The sequence below is a fragment of the Panulirus ornatus genome, chromosome 70 (assembly GCF_036320965.1).
Source record: "Panulirus ornatus isolate Po-2019 chromosome 70, ASM3632096v1, whole genome shotgun sequence".
Classification (NCBI taxonomy): Eukaryota; Metazoa; Arthropoda; class Malacostraca; order Decapoda; family Palinuridae; genus Panulirus; species Panulirus ornatus.
The window spans coordinates 4,941,457-4,956,456 of NC_092293.1; the positions used below are offsets into that span (position 1 = coordinate 4,941,457).

General features: G+C 39.6%; 1 long non-coding RNA gene across 1 annotated transcript in view; it reads left to right on the top strand.

The window, feature by feature from the left end:
* Window positions 1–344: 344 nt before the first annotated feature.
* LOC139747725 (uncharacterized) overlaps window positions 345–15,000 on the top strand; it is a 97,840-nt gene continuing 83,184 nt past the window's right edge. Inside the window, exon 1 of the long non-coding RNA XR_011712448.1 lies at window positions 345–1,846. This is a non-coding gene — a long non-coding RNA (uncharacterized lncRNA). The remainder of the gene's footprint in view (window positions 1,847–15,000) is intronic.

Consider the following 15,000-nt stretch of genomic DNA (forward strand, 5'->3'; position numbering starts at 1 on the left):
AAAATCAAATTGGTTGCATGACTAATGATCATAACTATAGGTCGCTCGCCGTTAAATCCAACAAAAGAAACAAATAGATATACTAGAATTACCAGAGCTGAAACAATACCGATTGGTCAGCAGTGTGGTGTCTCACCTGGGTGGCGCCTGACCTCTCCGTTTCCCTGGGGCCCTCCATGATCCTGGGGATGACGGGTGTGAGGTCAGAGGTAGTTCCAGTTCACCTCACCACGTGTGACCTGGGATGTGTTGCTTTATATCCCACATACTCTAGCCAGGATAAGTCACTCTACCTCTGGTGTTCACTCGCGAAAGCATCTCATGGTGTCACGGGCGGCAGTTATTGAATGACAGAGTGAGCTACACTGTGTTATAAATGTGTTGTGGTGGTACAGAGGACTGCAGCCATGAAGGACAACCAGGACCATATTCTCCGTACAACAAAACCTTCTCAAACAGTTTTGACAACAAGAGATAAAAGGTCATAAACAAAAAAAGAAGAATCATTCAAATGTCCTGAGTGTCAGAAAAGCTTTACAGAACATGTCTATCTTCATAGGCACATGAAATTACATACTTTTCAGAAGACATATCAGTGTAAAGAATAACAGTACCTTCTACCTTAAGAACAGCTTAGTGTGGCAGATGAAAGTTCACATTGGACAAAAGCAATATCAGTGTTCAGATTGTCAAAAGTGTTTTTCTAGAAAATATGATTTAAAGACACACTTGAGAATTCATACTAGTGAGAACCCATACCAATGTTCAGAATGTCAAAAACAATCTATCACAGACGTAATTTCGTAAAACATCTGAGTTCACACAGGTGAGAAGCCATACTAGTGTGGAGAATGTCAAAGAACTCTATCTCAGAAAAGTGATTTAGTGTCACACCTGAGAGTTCACACGGGCGAGAAGCCATACCGATGTTCATAATGTCAAAAACAATTCTCTCAAAAGTGTAATTTAGTGACACACCTGAGAGTTCACACAGGCGAGAAGCCGTATGAATGTTCAGAATGTCAAGAAACTTTTTCTCAGAAAATTAGTTTAGTGAAATACCTGAGAGTTTACGTGGGCGAGAAGCCATACCAGTGTTCATAATGTCAAAAACAATTCTCTCAAAAGTGTAATTTAGTGAAACACCTGAGAGTTCATACAGGCGAGAAGCCATACCAATGTTCAGAATGTCAAGAATCTTTTTCTCGGAAAAGTAATTCAGTGAAACACCTGAGAATTCACACAGGCGAGAAGCCATAACAATGTTCAGAATGTCAAGAAACTTTTTCTCAGAAAAGCAATTTAGCGACACAACTGAGAGTTCACACAGGCGAGAAGCCATACTGATGTTCAGAATGTCATAAACAATTCTATAACAGAGGTAATTTAGTAAAACGTCTGAGAGTTCACACAGCCGAGAAGCCAAATTAGTAAAAAGAAAAAAAAAAATCTGCTAAAAGTACTCAAGTGACACATCGAGAGGTCACACAAGCGAAGAACCATAACAGTATTCAGAATGTCAAGAAACTTTTCATAGTAAAAGCGCTTTAGTCAGACACCTGAGAGTTCACACAGGCGAGAAGCCATACCGGTGTTCAGAATGTCAAAAACAATTTTCTTGAAGAGGTGATTAAGGAAGACATCGGAGAGTTCATACCTATGTTCAGAGTGTCCTAAATGTTTTTCCCGAAAAAGCAGTATAGTAAAACACAAGGTAGTTGAACGCATCCCAGGTCTCATGAGAAGAACCGGCCGCGACCTGCGTGTAGTGGAGCGACCCATGACGTCACACCCATCTTTCCCAAGATCACAGAGGACCCCACCAGGAAGGTCAGGCGCCAAACAGGTGAGACACCACACTGCTGAACAAATGATATTGTTTCATCTCTGCTATTACACTAATATCTCTGTAAAATGATACATATATATATATATATATATATATATATATATATATATATATATATATATATATATATATATATATATATATATATATATATATATATATATATATATATATATATATATATATATATATGGTTTGGGCACATAGAGAGAATGAGTGAGGAAAGATTGACCAAGAGGATATATGTGTCGGAGGTGGAGGGAACGAGGAGAAGTGGGAGACCAAATTGGAGGTGGAAAGATGGAGTGAAAAAGATTTTGTGTGATCGGGGCCTGAACATGCAGGAGGGTGAAAGGAGGGCAAGGAATAGAGTGAATTGGAGTCATGTGGTATACCGGGGTTGACGTGCTGTCAGTGGATTGAATCAAGGCATGTGAAGCGTCTGGGGTAAACCATGGAAAGCTGTGTAGGTATGTATATTTGCGTGTGTGGACGTATGTATATACATGTGTATGGGGGTGGGTTGGGCCATTTCTTTCGTCTGTTTCCTAGCGCTACCTCGCAAACGCGGGAGACAGCGACAAAAAAAAAATATATATATATATATATATATATATATATATATATATATATATATATATATATATATATATATATATATATATTTGTACCGCTTTATAAGTATGTTTGTACTGGTTTATAAGTATGTTTGTACTGGTTTATAAGTATGTTTGTGCCGGTTTATAAGTATGTTTGTACCGGTTTATAAGTATGTTTGTACCGGTTTATAAGTATGTTTGTACTGGTTTATAAGTATGTTTGTACCGGTTTATAAGTATGTTTGTACCAGTTTATAAGTATGTTTGTACTGGTTTATAAGTATGTTTGTACCGCTTTATAAGTATGTTTGTACCGGTTTATAAGTATGTTTGTACTGGTTTATAAGTATGTTTGTACCGCTTTATAAGTATGTTTGTACCGGTTTATAAGTATGTTTGTACTGGTTTATAAGTATGTTTGTACCGGTTTATAAGTATGTTTGTACTGGTTTATAAGTATGTTTGTACCGGTTTATAAGTATGTTTGTACCGGTTTATAAGTATGTTTGTACTGGTTTATAAGTATGTTTGTACCGGTTTATAAGTATGTTTGTACCGGTTTATAAGTATGTTTGTACTGGTTTATAAGTATGTTTGTACCGGTTTATAAGTATGTTTGTACTGGTTTATAAGTATGTTTGTACTGGTTTATAAGTATGTTTGTACCGGTTTATAAGTATGTTTGTACTGGTTTATAAGTATGTTTGTACCGGTTCATAAGTATGTTTGTACCGGTTTATAAGTATGTTTGTACCGGTTTATAAGTATGTTTGTACCGGTTTATAAGTATGTTTGTACCGGTTTATAAGTATGTTTGTACTGGTTTATAAGTATGTTTGTACCGGTTTATAAGTATGTTTGTACCGGCTTATAAGTATGTTTGTACTGGTTTATAAGTATGTTTGTACCGGTTTATAAGTATGTTTGTACCGGTTTATAAGTATGTTTGTACCGGTTTATAAGTATGTTTGTACCGGTTTATAAGTATATTTGTTCTATCTCTGGGATTGATTTTTAATAGTAACGCCTATACGAGAAAACTGTAGAAAAATACAAAGGTATTATCAGGGATACATAGTCCAACTGTATTATAGAGTATATTACAAAACTACATACCATAAGAACATGAGAAGTAAGGACACTGCAAGAGGCGTATTGGCCCGAGCTAGGCAGGTCCTGAGTCTGTCCACAAACCAACTGCCTGTACCCATAAACACATCCAACCTTCGTTTAAAGCTAACTAAAGATCTAACTTCAACTACTGTACTTGACAGCTTGTTCCATAAATCTACTACCCTATTCCCGAACCAATATCTACCCACATCCTACCTGAATCTATCTAAATCCATTATTTTTGGTCCTACCCAGTGGCGTCATTCTAAGAACTTTATTCATGTTACCTCTATGTATGGTCTTCACCTATTCAAAAACTTCATTCACATCCCCTCTAGACCTTCTCCTCTTAAATGACTGCAAATTCAGCCTTTTTTACCTTTCTTCATAAGTGAGATTTCTAATTCCAGGAATCATTTATATCATTCGCATTTGTGCTCTGTCTCTCTCTCTCTAACAATCTTCATTAACTGCATTGTATGGAGGCCAAAACTATACCGCATGATTCAAATGTGGTCTCACCAATTCAAGATAATGTTGTAATAATACTCTAGGAGTTTCATTGCTAACAGCCCCATTAATCAACCCAAACATACTATTAGTCTTATTACACACTTTAATACATTGTTGCCGCGGCTTAAGATCCTCGCTCACTCCACCTGAAGTACGTGGAATTGCTGATGTGGGGAACATGTAATGGCGGACTTGAAAATACACACACACACACACACACACACACACACACACACACACACACACACACACACACACACACACACACATACCTAAACACACACACACACACACACACACACACACACACACACACACACACACACACACACACACACACATACCTAAACACACACACACACACACACACACACACACACACACACACACAACCACACAACACACATACCCACAAATTCTTTCTACCTTTGTCTCTTTTTATTTCTCGTATCTTTTATTGTTTGCATTTTGTACAATAACTACTCCCATTTATGTTTTCTATATTCGTATATTCTAGAAAGGTAAAGTAAAGCTTAAAGTCTATGTAATTTTTTTAAATAAACCGTAATGAGATCTTTTCCCCCTCGATGACTGTTGGACCCGAGGAAAGTAAAACCATTCCTCATTATTGACGACAGTGTTGTAGGGTTAAGTAAGCGATGGTTTCATCAATATAGACTTTGGTAAAGAGAAATTCACCTCAAATCTAACGAGTTCATGATCAGGCAAATTAATGATCCTAGCCTTCTTAGCAAAATCGAAGCTATTTGTCACATTATATGGCGAGATTCTTTCTCCTTTAACATGGCTGAGATGCCCCTACATTCAAAACCTTTCATTGACTAATTAGAACTTTGTAGACAGTAACGTTTTCCAAGATGCTGAAGGCGATCTTCATTGAAAGAAATTCGGTTGAGCCATGGTAAATCCCCTCACTCCTATTCTCAGTAACTTATTCATGGAATACTATGAGTCTGGGATCCAAACTTCCATTAGTACAGTCCAGAAATATGGTTTGTATACGTTGACGATCTGTGATCTTATGGCCATCTTACCAAAATTGTGATGTTTTCTTTAATGAATTACGATTCATCCCACCATCAAGTTTAAGACTAAATGGAAACACATAGGCAAATCACCCTTTCTTGATGTGGTGATAATCAGGTATCTTGATTCGTTATTCTTTAAGAACTACAGGAAGCCTACCAGTGCTGAGTTTTATTCATTATTTTTCAGGGTGTGGGAAAACAGTATCCCAGCTCCAGGTGTGGTGTGCAGGAACAGTGCTATGGCTGGTGTGTGAGGGACCCAATGCCCTGTATAAAGTGTAATGTGTGAAGGAACTCCGTACCTCGGTAGAGATACGGAACTAGTATGACAATATCCTCATCCCGGTACAAGCTTGCGGTGTGTGGGACACAGTAGTACCCGTCAGGTCTGGTATGTGAGGAACAGAGTACCTCAGTGCCAGTGCAATACTGGTGAGTGTGAGATAAAATGTGGTGTGTGGTGAGACAGCGCCCCAGTGTCAGTGTAGGTGTAGTTGCACAGTACCCTAGTGCCAGGTACAGTGCTGGTGACACATTACCCCAGTGTCAGTGCACGTGTGGTGTTACACTGTCCTAGTGCCATGTGGGTGTCTGGTAACACAGTACCCCAGTGTCAGTGTAGGTGTTGTGGTACAGCGTTAAAGTGCCAACACTACATTCCTTCACCACCTACGTACACTACTCACCCCTCATTGCCGACCTACAAGACCTTCCTTCACCATGATGAGGTGTCTGGTGACATCAGTACCCCAATGTTAGTGTAGGTGTGGTATGGTGGTACAGGACCCTCGTGACAGGTGTGGTGTGTGGTGAGACACTACCACAGATTTAGTGTATGTGTGGTGCCACAGGACCCTTGTGCCAGGTGCAGTGTCTAGTGACACAGTACCACAGTGCTAAGCCTGTTGTGTAGTGACACAATCGCCAAGCTTCTCTGCAGGTCTGGTCTGCAGAGACAAGTTGCCAGTCTTGATGTTTGAGGACATTATGCTTGGCTTATGGGAAATTCAGTATCTTGTACCATCCATGTTGAGTGCGGGATACAGCAGCCCAGTGCCTGGTCTAGTGTGTGGGAGGCACACTGCCTCACTCCCAGGTCTGGTTTATAGTAACACAGGTGTCACGCTCTTGCTCACATATGATCATCTCTGGTGGGTGTCTGCGACTTATGTAACTTTATGTCCACAACCTTTTGATCATATCTAAACATTATGCCTCAGTAAACCGCGCAATAGATTAACTTGATTTGTAAAAACTCTCACTATGGAAATATCAATAATTTTGAAAAGAAGTATTAATTTACTGTGTTTATTGTATTGGTGATATGTTATCAAAGAAATAAATTACCTTTTAATCAATCCTTTCTTTTTTTATTTGCTTGATCAGTAGTGTATGTCATGTCAGTTACATCTCTATATGAAAGCAACTGCACGACACATGTTATTTTCATTGAAAATTTACTATACATGGTGGTAAGTACAGACGTACAGTACAGTACATGTAGAGCCTCAACATTAAGCCAGGAGAACTCAGGTTACTGGCTGCAAGCAAATGTGACGAAACTCCTGAAGGAAAGTGACTTTTCCCTAAAATAAGCTCACTGTAGGTAAGTTGTCTGTTTATTGCCATTAGACTGTGTAGAAAACCTTAATACTTATGTGTGGTGGTAACGAGTGGCAACAGTTTGCAGTGTTACACTTGTCGCTGCACCTAATACTAATATTGAACTGTGCATTGTTTTACTGTCATTGGTTCATGACATAAAGTATTGTTAATGTTCGGAGGCTACGTAACTAAATGTCAGAGTCTGAGAAAGCATCTGTAGAAGATATTATGTGATTGTTATTTCTGAATCTTGGTTTGATATAAAATAGATAGACTTCTTTGTCTAATACGCAATTCCAGGGTATAATTTTTAATAAAAACATGGTAAATAATGTAGGCGGTAATGTTTGGCCTTTGTTAAAGATCATCTTAATCTTGTGATGAATAAAATGTCACCGATGGGAATGTCGATTTCATTTTGCATAAATTAAAGATGAGCTTCGTAAGAAAATAACAGTAGGGCAAACACCAGAGAAAGGCGACAGATTTTATGATCAGTTTGCAGAAATTTGTGATGAACAAGATTCTCTCGTAAAAGACTTAAGTGCAAGGTTGGGGCGAATGTCTCTTTCCACCAGCTTCCGGTGCGGATCCACGTAGATTTGCTTGATATTTCCATAATCCAATTACTTGAGAAACCTGCTCATGATGTTGATAATGTTGAAGATTGAGGTAAGTTTGTTACAATTCAATAAATGTTATTTCTTTTATAAAAAGAAAGATTATTGTCTGGATATCCATAGAAAAGCATGTCAATGATTGTATAGGTGAAGTGTACATACATATCTAGGTGTAGGTGGAGGCCAGTATAGAGCGCACAGTGGGTAAGATACATCAACATAGGAGAGTGACGGGGGAAGGCGAGCGGGCTCAGGCACCCCAAGGGTACACTCCCTTCAGAGGTGGGTCTAGGATACATTAATTACAGTATACTAAGCGATACTGATAGTAACATAGATAACAACGTTTGTGTAACACAAAGCTGGTATAACACGACATACAGTATACTGATAGTAACATAGATAACAACGTTTGTGTAACACAAAGCTGGTATAAAACGACATACAGTATACTGATAGTAACATAGGTAACAACGTTTGTGTAATACACAACAGGTATAACATAAATCATACAGAGTACTGATAGTAACATAGGTAACAACATTTGTGTAATACAAAACATGTACAACATAAATCATACAGTATACTGATAGTAACATAGGTAACAACGTTTGTGTAACACAAAGCAGGTATAACACGACATACAGTATACTGATAGTAACATAGGTAACAACGTTTGTGTAACACAAAGCAGGTATAACACGACATACAGTATACTGATAGTAACATAGGTAACAACGTTTGTGTAACACAAAGCAGGTATAACACGACATACAGTATACTGATAGTAACATAGGTAACAACGTTTGTGTAACACAAAGCAGGTATAATCAAGTCATACAGAATATCATCTTAACATTGATACGTATACATGGGTAAGTGATGAAACTTTTTAGACTTACATTGTATACATAAAGAATACATTTATACAGAGTATACAGAGAAGAAGTGTGTATTTGAAATAGGGCACAATATGGTGTACAGTCGTTAGCAATGATAGCAATATAAAAGGTCAAATGTCATACACTTCGACATACACATACCGAGTACGTATATGTCAACTTAGCTGGTAACACTGTAAAGGGGGAGGAGCAAGGGGACATGGAACACAGTAGAGTGACGTGAGCTATTCAGTGTTGCAATCACAGACGTGTAAAGGCAGCGATATCACTGGCCAGAGAAGGTTGGGTGAAAACATGGTTGGGGTGCTAGGGAGACTGGGAGGTGTAGCAGAGGGAGAGGATGAGTGTCTAGAGGTCACAAGACATTACTATTTTCCAATGAATGTTGCTTGTTCATGTTTGACACAGTTGCTGTGTTTATATCTAATATATAATACACAGAATCTTGCATGGACTTCCACAATGGACACTAGCCAATAAAGTGCCCTGTAACATAATCATTACGTGATGAATGACAGCTGCTGAACGACTTTAACAATTGGTCTTACCAATACGACCAAAATTACGTTACTTAACATTCGTTATCACTTATACAAAACATACTACTGGACCAATCTGCATGAACAATTTGACTGTACTATAAGTGGCCATCTATTTAACAGTTCGCATCACTCTCCTATGTTCCTCATATCCTTACTTCTCCCCATTATAGTGTTTTTCAGCTCAGATGACATATTTGAACTAGGTACGTGGCCTTGAATTTATGTGGTCGAGGAAATTGTATATGAGACATGCAGTCATAAAATGTACTGACACTGGTCATGTTAACAGTGACGATAATAAAAGGAAAGTTAAGGTACAGTATACATGGGTCATTCAGTAAGAGAATGTACTTTTACTGGGAATGGTTACATCAGTTTCGAAATTTTGATCACCGTAAAATTACGTTTGAGGTCACTTTCAACACTGCATGGAATGCTAGTCAACATGAGTCGTAAAAAAAGATACCAAATTTTAGACTGTCAGATCTTAGTGATTTCCGCATTGCTTTTGACTGTCAAATCCTAATTGATATGGTTGCTTAAAATGACATGAACGTAGCTAGGAAATGTTTCAATGAGACTTTCAAAGTAATCGAGGGTACAAATGTGCCAGTGCGTAGTAGACCTTGTTTTGCAAAACGAAACTAATGTGGTGAAAGGATGAAATGAGGAGATGCCTTTTGTTGAAGAAAGTAACACAAAAACTCAGACGTACAAAACATGATAGACTATATTGTATGAATTTGCGTAAATCAAGATAGTTATACGACAGACTATACATCAATATGAAGGTAATATTGCCGAAAATGCAAATAGATTAATGCTTTTCATAGTTATGTTAGAAGCAAGAATCACTGCTTAATCATTTGGTTCATTCATTACGGAAAACGGTGACTTAATTCCAGAGAACGAAGCTATGGCAAGAATCACATTCTTTCTCATTGCACTTGTATTTATAATCAAAGACACAGATTATGTCCTAAATCCAATTTTATTGATAAGAAAGTACAGTGTATTTCAACATTTTTACATAAAATTTAAAGACATACTATCAGGTGTTTGCTTTGAAGAATGTATGTGAGAAATACTTAGAAAAGCAAATGGATTTGTATGTAGCATTTATGGATCTGGAGAAGGCATATGATAGAGTTGATAGAGATGCTCTGTGGAAGGTATTAAGAATATATGGTGTGGGAGGCAAGTTGTTAGAAGCAGTGAAAAGTTTTTATCGAGGATGTAAGGCATGTGTACGTGTAGGAAGAGAGGAAAGTGATTGGTTCTCAGTGAATGTAGGTTTGCGGCAGGGGTGTGTGATGTCTCCATGGTTGTTTAATTTGTTTATGGATGGGGTTGTAAGGGAGGTAAATGCAAGAGTCCTGGAAAGAGGGGCAAGTATGAAGTCTGTTGGGGATGAGAGAGCTTGGGAAGTGAGTCAGTTGTTGTTCGCTGATGATACAGCGCTGGTGGCTGATTCATGTGAGAAACTGCAGAAGCTGGTGACTGAGTTTGGTAAAGTGTGTGGAAGAAGAAAGTTGAGAGTAAATGTGAATAAGAGCAAGGTTATTAGGTACAGTAGGGGTGAGGGTCAAGTCAATTGGGAGGTGAGTTTGAATGGAGAAAAACTGGAGGAAGTGAAGTGTTTTAGATATCTGGGAGTGGATCTGTCAGCGGATGGAACCATGGAAGCGGAAGTGGATCATAGGGTGGGGGAGGGGGCGAAAATTTTGGGAGCCTTGAAAAATGTGTGGAAGTCGAGAACATTATCTCGGAAAGCAAAAATGGGTATGTTTGAGGGAATAGTGGTTCCAACAATGTTGTATGGTTGCGAGGCGTGGGCTATGGATAGAGATGTGCGCAGGAGGATGGATGTGCTGGAAATGAGATGTTTGAGGACAATGTGTGGTGTGAGGTGGTTTGATCGAGTAAGTAACGTAAGGGTAAGAGAGATGTGTGGAAATAAAAAGAGCGTGGTTGAGAGAGCAGAAGAGGGTGTTTTGAAATGGTTTGGGCACATGGAGAGAATGAGTGAGGAGAGATTGACCAAGAGGATATATGTGTCGGAGGTGGAGGGAACGAGGAGAAGAGGGAGACCAAATTGGAGGTGGAAAGATGGAGTGAAAAAGATTTTGTGTGATCGGGGCCTGAACATGCAGGAGGGTGAAAGGAGGGCAAGGAATAGAGTGAATTGGAGTCATGTGGTATACAGGGGTTGACGTGCTGTCAGTGGATTGAATCAGGGCATGTGAAGCGTCTGGGGTAAACCATGGAAAGCTGTGTAGGTATGTATATTTGCGTGTGTGGACGTGTGTATGTACATGTGTATGGGGGGGGGGGGCCATTTTCTTTCGTCTGTTTCCTTGCGCTACCTCGCAAACGCGGGAGACAGCGACAAAGTATAAAAAAAAAAAAAAAAAAAACTATCAGAAACAATGGAACAAAAGAAACAAAACGGCAGACCTGGATAAGTTTGATCATGAGGGAATAATAAGCCCTTGATGACTGCTCTTGTCAATAGTTCACCTGCCGTCGGTAATGTCTCACAGGAATGTAGGTATATTCATTCACAACACAAGGATGGATGTCATGTGGTTCCATATGCCTTTTTCTTGCCCATTACTTATGGAGTTTACAAGAAGATGTTTGAGGAAGTTGCATTGGATCAGTTAGAGGTACTTTAACGGGTGAGGGAAATGTTAGACTGATCGGGATTGGAGTTGAAGCAGATAGAGCCAAAATGATTACTTCTTTCAGTAAGAGATACAGCTAAAAGTGTCGTCTAATTGTAAAAACGAAGGAAATGTAATGCCATATAAACTGTTTGAAATATTTCTGGCTTAATATAAAAAGGAATCCGGAAGAAGATACGTTTTTGTATTTACAGTGGATAAAGAAATAGTTTGACTCACGAATAACATGATATTTTGCAAGGATTCTAGACGAATATTAAGGTCGGATGAGTGTTGGAGGAAGATTCCCTGATGCAATATATTTGGTCTCTTGGACAAATGGCTTCAGAACTACGATGGTTGTACGACAAATTAGAGAAAAGGGTTATTATAGGGGATGAAGGAATATATGCCTCTATTCACGCAACAATAACTTATGCTATAGGCTCAGGATATATAGATTCATCGCCGTAAGAAAGGCAGTAATCTTTCCATGGAAGTTCAGACAAATAAAGATTTTTTTTTTTAGTTACCTGAAAATACTGTGATGTAGAGTGGCCAACTAATGGAGGAAGGAACGTAGTGAGGAGACACCAGAGTGTGGTCAGATAAACGAATTGTGTAGGTGTAACAGGAGGGACTGGAGAAGAAAGTCCGGAGTATTGGGAGAATGGTTGTGACGGTCTGGAATATGGGTAAACTGGTTGATTATCTGGTCCAAATTATTATGCGTGCAAAACAAACAATTACAAAAACATGCGCATGCACACACACACACACACACACATATATATATATATATATATATATATATATATATATATATATATATATATATATATATATATATATATATATATATATACGTCAGGACCTTCCAACTGTTCCCTGTGATGTGCGCTAAAATCTCCCAAGTAGAGAACCTCCACTTGAGGATGAGAGAATGTCGCTGCCTCGTGGAGGAAATATAGACAATGGAAAAAAGATATACAGTGTGAAGAGTCAGGAGAGCAGGAGGTGAAAACAGAACTGTTAGTTGGAAGACAGATTCTCAGCCAGATTCTCAGTTTCTAGACATTCTAGGTTCATGAGACGTGCAAATGGCCTGTTGGTTTTGGAAGAAGCACAAACTTCCTTTGTAACGGTAATGTGGGTATCCCAGTGTCCCATGTATGGGTATCCCAGTGTTCCAGGTATGGGTATCCCAGTGTCCCAGGTATGGGTATCCCAGTGTCCCAGGTATGGGTATCCCAGTGTCCCATGTATGGGTATCCCAGTGTCCCAGGTATGGGTATCCCAGTGTCCCAGGTATGGGTATCCCAGTGTCCCAGGTATGGGTATCCCAGTGTCCCAGGTATGGGTATCCCAGTGTCCCAGGTATGGGTATCTAAGTGTGCCAGGTATGGGTATCCCAGTGTCCCAGGTATGATATCCCAGTGTCCCAGATATGGGTATCCCAGTGTCCCAGGTATGGGTATCCCAGTGTCCCAGGTATGGGTATCCCAGTGTTCCAGGTATGGGTATCCCAGTTTCCCAGGTATGGGTGTCCCAGTGTCCCAGGTATGGGTATCCCAGTGTCCCAGGTATGGGTATCCCAGTGTCCCAGGTATGGGTATCCCAGTGTTCCAGGTATGGGTATCCCAGTTTCCCAGGTATGGGTGTCCCAGTGTCCCAGGTATGGGTATCCCAGTGTCCCAGGTATGGGTATCCAAGTGTCCCAGGTATGGGTATCCCAGTGGTCCAGGTATGAGTATCCCAGTGTCCCAGGTATGGGTATCCCAGTGTCCCAGGTATGGGTATCCCAGTGTCCCAGGTATGGGTATCCCAGTGTCCCAGGTATGGGTATCCTAGTGTCCCAGGTATGGGTATCCCAGTGTCCCCGGGATCTTTCTTCCATGGTTCTTAAATCTTGGTGGAATGGTTGAGCCAGTTCCTCACTTAGGTTGTCTGGCCAAGTGGGTGTGGAGGTAATGCACTTTGATGTTCATTTTACAGCCAAGTTGAGGGAAAGAAGATGGCAGGTTCTCCACTAGTTCAGGGTAGTTATCTGCTTTATGGTGACCAAGACAATTCCTTACAACCACAGTGAACGAAGACCATTAATCTGCCTCAACATTGGTCATTGAATCTTGGAAATGTGGGTCTTTCATGAGTTCCATGATTTTGTGACCCGTCGACAATACCTGCCTTCACCTTCTCCATGATCAGCGCTGGACATTTTCTGCCTTTGTAGTCAAAGCAGAGTGTTCTTCTTTGTTCCAAACCTTCACAAACTGTTTCATTAAACCTAGTTTGATGTGCAGTGGTGGTACAATGATCTTATCTCTATCAACCAAGGGTTCTGCCATTACATTCTTGTCTCCAACCAACATGTTTTCTCTCAGAGACCATTGTTTTCTCAGCCAGTGCTCATCCTCAGCTCTACTATCCCAGAGACAGATAAAGCAGGACTACTTGTTGTACCCACTCTGCTGACCCAGGAGAAAAGTCACCATCTTAAGATCCACACACGTTAACCATTGGTCATGGTGGTATGATATCTTGTGTAAGACCAGGACGATTGTGTCCTGCTGTTCACTCATCATAGTTGAACCACCAATTGGGAGTGATCCATATTTGTTGTCATTGTGTAGAAGCACAACATTTTGAGCTCCACTTAGAACTACCTAAGCTCGTGAGTGGTCCATTTATTGATAATTGCATTATCTGAAAACCTGTATCTACTGGAAGGAAATGAAGGTCATAATCTTAGTCAGTGGCGTAAATATACCTTGATTCATGTCCAAAATCTGAGACACCAAAATGGTTTTATATATTTACTCCCCAATATATATATATATATATATATATATATATATATATATGTATGTATGTATGTGCATTATTACATGACAGCTAGAGACTGAGTGTGAACGAATGGGGCCTTTGTTGTCTTTTTCTAGCGCTACCTCGCACACATGAGGGGGGAGGGTGTTGTTATTCCATGTGTGGCGGAGTGGCGATGGGAATGAATAAAGGCAGACAGTATGAATTATGTACATGAGTATATATGTATATATCTGTGTGTGTATATATATGTATACATTGAGATGTGTAGATATGTATATGTACTGTGTGTGGACGTTTATGTATACACATGTGTATGTGGGTGGGTTGGGCCATTCTTTCGTCTGTTTCCTTGCGCTACCTCGCTAACGCGGGAGACAGCGACAAAGCAAAATGAATAAATAGAATATATATATATATATATATATATATATATATATATATATATATATATATATATATATATATATATATTTTTTTTTTTTTTTTTTTTTTATTATACTTTGTCGCTGTCTCCCGCGTTTGCGAGGTAGCGCAAGGAAACAGACGAAAGAAATGGCCCAACCCCCCCCCCATACACATGTATATACATACGTCCACACACGCAAATATACACACCTACACAGCTTTCCATGGTTTACCCCAGACGCTTCACATGCCTTGATTCAATCCACTGACAGCACGTCAACCCCGGTATACCACATCGCTCCAATTCA